This window comes from Piliocolobus tephrosceles, chromosome 8 (assembly GCF_002776525.5).
Source record: "Piliocolobus tephrosceles isolate RC106 chromosome 8, ASM277652v3, whole genome shotgun sequence".
Taxonomy (NCBI): domain Eukaryota; kingdom Metazoa; phylum Chordata; class Mammalia; order Primates; family Cercopithecidae; genus Piliocolobus; species Piliocolobus tephrosceles.
In genome coordinates, this window is record NC_045441.1 from 14,558,614 (window position 1) to 14,567,933 (window position 9,320).

Genomic DNA, 9,320 nt, shown 5'->3' on the forward strand with positions numbered 1-9,320 from the left:
AAAAAAGAAAAAAAAAAAAAAAGCAAAAGAATAAAAGCCACGCCTTGCTTCTGAAACAGCCCAGCGTCTCCAACCTTAGTGAAGTCTCAGGTCACAGCTAAGGCCTTCCAACTTGTGTGAGGAGGACAGAGGCTGTACGGGAGTAAACTTTCATTCTGTTTTGGGGTTGCTTCTTCATTTCATTTTTCTAATTGTCCTGATAAAACCAAATGGGCACAGAGAGATGCCCCCTCTGCTGCCTGCCCCCTCTCTCAGTGCTTGACTCCAAACAATAGCAAATTTGGTGAAAAGTGATTATCAGGCAGTGGCCAAATGGAGGAGCAAGCTCCCCAGTCGCCTTCTTACAGAACAACATCTTTCATTTCCTCAAGAGGAGACTCTGCCGCTGCAGTGAACCTTCACCACCGCAAACCTCTACCTTCACTCCTCACCAACACCTGCTCTACTCTTCATGAACGCTGTGACCTTGAGCGACTTCTTAAATTTCCTAGCCATCAGTTTCCACATCTCCAAAATAGAGAAAACAGCAGTGTCCAAAATTGATCTTCCTCTGAATTATACCACTTGGTTTCAGCCTCAACCTCCAGGGTGATAGACCAGCTTAGAGACCAAGATGATATCTTTCTTAAGTGATCTCACCTTCAGAGGCATCATCACCAGACTTTTCAACTTCTATTTCTTAGAAATGGTCCCAAGTTATTTCCCTCTCATCATCAGTTGCGTTGGGGAGCCTCGCAGCTAGTCTGTCTCATCAAGACAAGAGCGTGGCTGGTGCATTGCTGCTGGTGAGCTGGGGCAAGGTCACAGAAGACAGCGTGGGAGAGTATAACAGAAATCACCATTAGTTTCCAAGGGCTTGCTCCGTGTCAGGCACTGCCCTAAACACTCTACCTGGGCTAACATTTATTCTTTGCAACATCCGGTAAGGTAGGCTGTGATTTTATTTTCATTCGATAGATGAGAAAAGAGAGGCAGAGAGAACTATTCAAAGAGCTCAGGCTTTGCAGCCCGACAGAATTAATCTTAAATCTGTCACCAACAAGTTGTTAAACCTTGACCTATTACCTGACCTGCTTTGAGTAGGGCCTTGTGAAGACTGTATTAAATTTATGGGATTAAATATCATAATGGCTACAAAGTGCTTGACACATTAAAGGCATTCACTAAGTGTCCATTGCTTGGTAACTCTTTAAAAACTGTATTTTAAATGGTAATGTTTCGTTAACATCAGAACGACAAAAAATGCTACAATGGCCGTCCATTCCCTCATTCCACCCTTTCATCTATTCAACAAACACCTGGGAATAGAGAGATAAACAGCACATGATCTTACTCCCCTGGGAACTCTTAACGAGTTCAGAATGAGAGAGAAATGAGTAAACAAGCCAAGGCTTGGGGAGGAGGTGCTAGGAGAGAGGAAGACACTAGGCGGCGCTAAGAGAAAACAATTGGAAGCATCTCCATCCCGGACTTAACTGGGTAAGGGAGGCTTCCTGGGGAAGACTGCCTGGGGCTGAGACCAAAAGGATAAATAAGAATTAGCCAGGGAAAGTGGATTAGAAAGCAGTCCAAACACAAAAAACTGCAAGTCAATCCACAGAAGTGGGTCGTGGAATTCTAGGCAGAGAGTGACTGAATGAAGATGGAAGGACAGGGAGGCACTGGCCACATCACAGAGAGCCTCTTACCCCAAGAACTCTGGGCTTCATCTTCAGAGGCAAGGTAGAGCGAGGGAGGAATTTAGAGCACGAAAATGACCAGGTCAGTCTAGTGGCCATGGGGAAGGTGGGTGGGAGGGGCCAAGATGGCACGCACGGAGGTGCGTGAGGTGGAGGCAGTGGTGAGCCAGGAAATATTTAGGACGTAGAATCCTCAGGAATTGGAATGTGGTGAATTAGTTAGAGGGGAGAATTGAGGCTGATGCTCAGGTTCCCGGCCTGGGCAATGTGGGTGCATTGCTGCTGGTGAGCTGGGGCAAGGTCACATCACGTCCTTGGGGTAGTCATGTCATACAGGGAACTCGGAAGAAGATACGGGTTGGGAGAAGGGAATGAGTTCACTCTAGCTATGGGCAGACTTGGTTTGAGATCCCGTGTCAGACGTACTTGAAAATGTCCCAGAGTTAGCTGGATACGGGTACAGTTTTCAATTTAACTGAGGACCGACTTAAGATTTGTTTTACTTTATGACGGTGCAAAAGTGACATGCATGTGGTAGAAAACATAATTTGACCTTTGCTCTTTCCCCAGGACAGTGATATAAGGTTTTGATACTCTCTTGTGATGCTGGGCGGTGGCAGTGAGCCGCAGTTCCCAGTGGGTAAATTAAGAATGGAAATCTGGAACACAGCAGCTTTTAAGGGGTGCTTTGGGGGACAGCAGTTTGTAAAAATACCTTGGGACAGATTAAATGTCTTGGGTTAGAGAAAAAACAACAGACATTAGGAAACTGTCATCGAGGAGAGGCTGGGATTCAGGAGACGTGCATTATTCAGGTAGCTGAGGGAGGGGATAGGAACCTGAATCTTCAACAGAAGCAAACAAACTGGGATGGAGGGCCCAGTCCCATGAAGGTGACCAGAAGGGCCCTGTGCTGCAGGCTGTGTGGGTAGCAGAGCAGAGCTAAGCAGCTTGAGGGACCAACATCTCTCCAGCTGGTTGAAGACAAGCTCTCAGAAGACAAGGCTGCATGTCTCAGCCCCGACAACCAACGACACCAGCCTGACAACTTGCTGCGGTGGCTGCCGTGTGGTCTGAGGTGGTTGTCTAAACTATGTGGTCTGATTTCAGGCCTCAGACCTCGTAGGACTGTCTTCACACAGACTGGAAGTGCTAACAGGTGGTGAGGACACCGCTTTACAATGATGCAGGAGGCCCCATGTCACCCTCACCCATGGGAAGTTTGACTTGGTGGACTCAACCAAGCCACAGGGGTCTAGCGCTTCTTTGCGGTGATTCCAGGCGGCCCTGGCAGACAGCACAGTACCTGCAGACATGCTGTCACTGCTCCACGCGTCAACACTGGCAGTCCTTGGGGCTCGTAAGTAGTTTTGCTCCCCCAATCACTTTGGACTGATATTCTCTATTGTCATATATTTTTATAAATTCCAAATTCTTGGTTTATTTACTCCCTCCCATTTTTTCCCCCCAGTGTGCATATATGGTGCAGGTCACCTAGAGCAACCTCAAATTTCCAGTACTAAAATGCTGTCAAAAACAGCCCGCCTGGAATGTGTGGTGTCTGGAGTAACAATTTCTGAAACATCTATATATTGGTATCGAGAAAGACCTGGTGAAGTCATACAGTTCCTGGTGTGCATTTTATATGATGGCGCTATCAGAAAGGAATCCAGCATTCCGTCGGGCAAATTTGAGGTGGATAGGATACCCAAAACGTCTACATCCACCCTCACCATTCACAATGTACAGAAACAGGACATAGCTACCTACTATTGTGCCTTGTGGGAGGTGCACAGTAGCAGACAGTTAGAGCCATCCCATTCAATAAATGTTTATTGAGTCTTTGTTTATAATTACAAATTGGGAAGCCATAGTTACCACCAGTGTGCTTGTAAACAGTCTTCTAGCTAAAAATTCATGTGGTGACTCTATGTGGAGTTGCCAAATTCTGTATTTTCTCAAAGCAGAAGCTTTGCAGAAGTGTATACAAGTGACCAGCTTCATCTTTTTCAGAGTTCTACTCTCTCACCAACAGCTTTTCTAGGTCACCCATGTTTATCTGGTTCAACCTCTCCTACTCACTATATTGTTTTTCTGGCATAATATATACACATTTTTAGTGTGATTCTTTTGCACTAGTCAATATGCATTACATAAGTTTTCTCTGATCTTCCTATCTCTCTCGATTAAAAAATGGATATGACATTAAATAGTATTCATTTTTCTGGAGGTTAACATGTAACAAATGCAGCACGATCTAACCGTGAGCAGGGCAGACTGCAATGACAAGTCTATCACATGCATGCCTTGAGTGGTGATGTTTGATTTTGTACAAAATTCGTAAACACTTCCACTAATCAAGTCTAAGTCTAAGTCCACTTTGGATTGGGGTTTGAGGAAAAATTCATTTTCTGCAACCTCTACCTCCTGGGTTCAAGGGATTCTCCTGCCTCAGCTTCCTGAGTAGCTGGGACTACAGGTGCATGCCACCACACCCAGCTAATTTTTTTGTATTTTTAATAGAGACAGGGTTTCACCATGTTGGCCAGGATGGCCCCAATCTCCTCCTGACCTTGTGATCTGCCCGCCTCGGCCTTCCAAAGTGCTGGGATTACAGGCATGAGCCATCGTGCCTAGTCATCCAACCATGAGTTTTTGATAGACTACTCTGAGCCAGGCATTATGCACAGCAGAAATTACAAGGCCCATATGCTCTGCAAAGGCCCAAGGTTGCTTCTGTTTAACCACTTTCTGCTACTGGGCTGCCATTCACCACTAAAGTGACAGTCCTCAACTTGAATATAACTCATGACTCTAAATCTCTCATGAATTTTCGTTACTTCTAGTTCAACTCAGGCTTTGTAATTTATTATTGTTGATGGTGTTGTTTTAATTTATGTTTTTGCCATGAAACCCTTTCTTGAAATGTGATCTTACAAATATAACATAGAGAAAAGTAGATTTCCACTGGGAAAGAGTTGAGAGATGAATGATCCTTAGTCTCATCTTCTCAAATTTCTCTGATACTTTGATTTTTCAACAGCTCAGTAATTATCTGAGTATACATATAATGTACAAAGTGGTCAAGACCTGAGCCTGTCATGTCAGAAGTACGTAGGTCCAAATGGGCCTCTGCTTACCACAGATGAGCTGTGTGGCAAGACCTTGGGTTTCTCTAGCCCCATTTCCTTACCTGTGAGGCAAAGGTCCTGTGGTTACCATATGGGTGGCTGTGAGAACTCCTGACATGATGCATATCAAGGATTTGGCCCAGTGCTTGGCATATTGTGACAACCCAGTGTTATCTGACAAGAAACAAAACTAGATACAACAACAACAACAACAACAACAACAAAAGCAAGCACACATATACAGTCATGTGTCCCTTAACGACAGGAATACATCCTAAGAAATGCATCCTTTGGCGATGTCCTTGTTGTGCAGATATTGTAGAGTGCCCTTAACACACACTTACATGGTACAGCCTACTACACACCTAGGATATATGGTATAGCTTATTGCTCCTAGGCTGCAAACCTGCACAGCGTGTTGCTGTACTGAATGCTATACGCGACTGTAACACTGATAAGTATTTGTGTATTTAAACACAGCATAGAAAAGGTATAGTAAAAATACAATATAAAAGAAAAATGCTACACGTGTATAGGGCAGTTTCATTATAATTTGTCCATCTTTGACTGAAACATAATTATTCAGTGCATGCCTGTATATACAAGAAAACACACACACATCTTTTGTTTTGTTTTTTTGAGATGGAGTTCTGCTCTTGTTGCCCAAGCTGGAATGCAATGGTATGATCTCAGCTCACTGCAACCTCCACCTGCCAGGTTCAAGCAATTCTCTTGCCTCAACCTCTCAAGTAGCTGGGATTACAGGCACGCGCTACCATGCCCGGCTAATTTTTTGTATCTTTAGTAGAGATGGGGTTTCACCATGTTGGCCAGGCTGGTCTTGAACTCCTGACCTTGTGATCCGCCCGCCTCGACCTCCCGAAGTGCTAGGATTACAGGCGTGAGCCACCATGCCTTACCAATACACACATCTTTATGTATCTAGGGCTTAGCCTACATCTATGATGGTATGGCTATTACATTTTATAGAGAGAATGGTTATGTATGAAGAAACTCTTATAAGAGGTCATCCCATGGTGGCTCATGCCTGTAATCCCAGCACTTTGGGAGGCTGAGGTGGGCGGATCACAAGGTCATGAGATGGAGACCATCCTGGCTAATACAGTGAAATCCAGTCTCTCTAAAACTACAAAAAAAAAAAAAAAAAAAAAATGAGCCGGGCATGGTGGTGGGCACCTGTAGTCCCAGCTACTCAGGAGGCTGAGGCAGGAGAATGGTGTGAACTGGGGAGGCGGAGCTTGCAGTGAGCCGAGATTCCACCACTGCACTCCAGCTTCGGTGACACAGCGAGACTCTGTTTCGAAAAAAAAAAAGGTCATCCCAGATTAATTTAATTCTAAGCTTTTGGTCATGGTTCCCTAAGACCTTTGACTCACACACAGGTGGAGAGGACAGTGACCTTGTGTGTAGTGCAGACGACCATTATGGGGGAAAATCAAGTCAAAATTTATAGTCCTTTACTCCTTCTGCCCTTCTCCTTTTGGCTAAGGTGAGCTTCACCAGGAACATTTTGGCCATACCAGAGGAAAACTAGCCAGAGGCAAACCAGCTCTAAGTTAATATTTGCCAATTAAATTGTTTACATTTTGGATTCACAGAAACGCTGACAGCATCTTATTAGAATATACTGCACTGCATATGGTAGGGCCTCAATGAATATCTATTGAATTGAGATTGATAGTTTCATTATTATTGAGGGGTTCATTTTACCTAATGGGTCATGGGTTTGTATGGATGGATGCCCTGAATATTCTGATGATTTGGTTCAACTTCTTTTCTTTTCTACCTGAGTTGGGTGAGATACAATGACACTGAATAATAGAATCAACATTATATTATCTAGTTAACATAAAATCTGAACAAAATCTAGGGAAATCTTGGAAAGCAATATTTGCATATACCATAGCATCTGTTGCCCAACTCCCCACACATACAAATACTATGGAAAAAGTAATGTCTACTGCCCAGGACTCATCTTATAGAAGCCACAATTCTAGAAGTTGCTGTACCCACCTGGAAATCCATGTCGACTGTTTTGTCTCGGGTGCTTTTTGCTTTCAGTCCTGTGAAGGGGTTCACAAGAGGCAGCCTGGGGTAGAGAAAAAAGGGCACAGACTTTGAAATGCTTATCTCCAGACGTTGCGCTCATGAGTATTTTTATATGTGTCATTTCTGTACTTTTGAAATGGTCTAATAGAAAACACATTACTTTTGAATTTTACTTTAAAATTACTTAAAAAAAGAATTCATGTTTTATAATATTAAACATATCCTTGCATATTATTGAGCACCTAGAGACAATATGTAAAATTTGTTGGTTAGAAAGGCCTGGAAGGGGTTCTGCTTGACTACTTTTTCTTTCCTCTTCTTTAACAACTTTTGCTTCTTTTAAAACACAAAATCTTATATTTTCTTCTGTTTCCTACTGACTACTATGCTGAACTAAAGAAAATGTTAGTGATTTGGTGCTCAAGGCAGCTTATTGGGCTTGTATGTCTTCCTTGAGCACTAGGATTTTCAAGCCTGTAGCTCAAAGGTCCTGGGAAAAAAGAAACAACTTTTTTCAGTGAGCTAACGGATATAGAAGAGAACGGCCACTCCTACCCACACCTCTTGGATCCTGGACATCAGCTCTGGCTGTGGGGCAAATGGCACTGTACATTGGCCAATGGGGGAGGATGCAGCCAACTTAAGGCCCCTTTTCAGGGAGGGAAACGCTGACCCCACTCTCCTATTTCCCAGCTGCATGCTGGAGTTTCCATTTTCGACCCCCAAACAACACCTGCAGGATAGGGAAGACCATCCATGCAGCCCAGGGTGGTCAGACTTTTAAGGCAGAGTTAGGTGGAAAATGGACTTGGATGAGCAAAGGACGAAATCCTGCAGATGGTCCAATAAGTGGATTATGTTTGACCTCAAATAAGTAAGACAAGCTAGGGAGCAAGAGGTTTTATCTAGTTTCGTTTCACTTTCCACAAAACCACCAAGGTCCCATCTCCAACAGAACAGGATGTGTGACTGTTTCTTGAGTAAAAAAACAGGAAACTGGACAAATCTTGAGAGATCATCATTCATTAGTACTTCTTTAGTTGATTTCTTAATATAGAGGAGCATGTAGATTATTTATAATGCTTTTGTTCTTGAGTTAAGTGAAGGAGTCTTAGGTATTTGTTGACTCATTAAATAAATAACCAACATGTAGTAGACTCAAATAAGAAACATAAAAGTGACATACATTTAGATAAATGATTATAGTGCTTTATGCTTATAGTGCTTCATGAATCAATAGTATGATTAATCCAATTGTGCTCATAGTGTTCTTTACAACAATAGCTAAGTTTAAAATAGGGAAACAATCTCAACTCTCATTAAATGATTGAGAATAGAAATGCCTGTCACGTTCATATCAAGTAGAATTTATTCCCTTACCCCTGTTGCTATAATTCATGTGTCTCTTCTGTAGGTCCCTAATTTAATTTCTTAAGTCAACTTTTAACTAGTGAATTAGCAAAGTACTAATGGATTCAGAGTGATTGAATCACATGCTGTACTTTACTGTAGTCCCGTTCTCTTTATATTTTACTTACTTATAAGTTAAAGTTAGAGTAATTATCAAAACTCCATATTTGTATTCTGAAATTGGCAGAATTTGAATTTGCAGTCTGTGGGTCAGCAGGTTTCTCTGACTTTCCTTATTTTCTTTGCTTAGCCACAGAAAAACAGAAAAATCAGTGAGTTTACGTGTACAGGGTTAAATGTACAAACTATTCTCTGAAAGAGCTCAGTTCTATGTGAAAATAAATAATGTAGTAGATGTTCTTATGACTGTAATAATAGTAGCTATTGTTTATTGAGTACTTTTTATGTGCATGGCACTTTATACTGCATGCGTTATGACATCTGAGCCTAACAAAGTAGTATCGTTATTATTATCTCATTTTTATAGATATTTTCTTTTTTTAATAAACTCTTTTATTTCCACATTTGTGTCTTGGATTATTCGTGGGGTGAGAAACCTCTTCACTTCCAATCCCAGCTATCTGGTACAATCTAGTGTTGTGGTCCAGCTGTCAGCAAAGGGTAGAGGCGAGTGCAAAGCTGGCCCCCGAGTCTGCACCAACTCTCCAGATCAGGGACCTCAGACCATGGTTGCACTTGCATTGCTTTAGGGCCTCGCTGGAGCCCTCACGCAGGGACAGGTCACTCTGAGTGAGTCCAGGAACTGCCTGCTCTCGTAGGTGCGGGGCCCCATCTGCAAGGGCTGGGGGGCAGCGCGGGTGGAGGTCTGTTGGGCAGCAGGCTGGGCAGGCTCCAAGCTCCCCCAGCTGAAGGTGCTGCCCATGACGTATCCCACAGCCGAGTCCACGGTCACCCCTGCGGCGTGTACGCCCTATGAGCCATGAGGCTCCGCTGGCCTGAAGGGGCGGAGATGGGGCGGCTGCCGGGGGGGGGGGGGGGGGGGGGGGGGGGGGGGGGGGGGGGGGGGGGG

At 43.6% G+C, this 9,320-nt stretch overlaps 1 long non-coding RNA gene and 1 gene segment (V, D, J or C); one reads left to right on the forward strand and one right to left on the reverse strand.

Annotated features, from left to right (window-relative positions):
• Positions 1 to 9,320, forward strand: part of LOC116418884 — a 59,617-nt gene that overhangs the window by 6,834 nt on the left and 43,463 nt on the right.
• LOC116418886 lies at positions 92 to 7,361 on the reverse strand. Its single transcript, XR_004229079.1, has 3 exons — positions 6,845 to 7,361; positions 4,873 to 4,984; positions 92 to 790 (listed from the first exon to the last, which is right to left on the reverse strand). It is a non-coding gene; the product is annotated as an uncharacterized LOC116418886 (long non-coding RNA).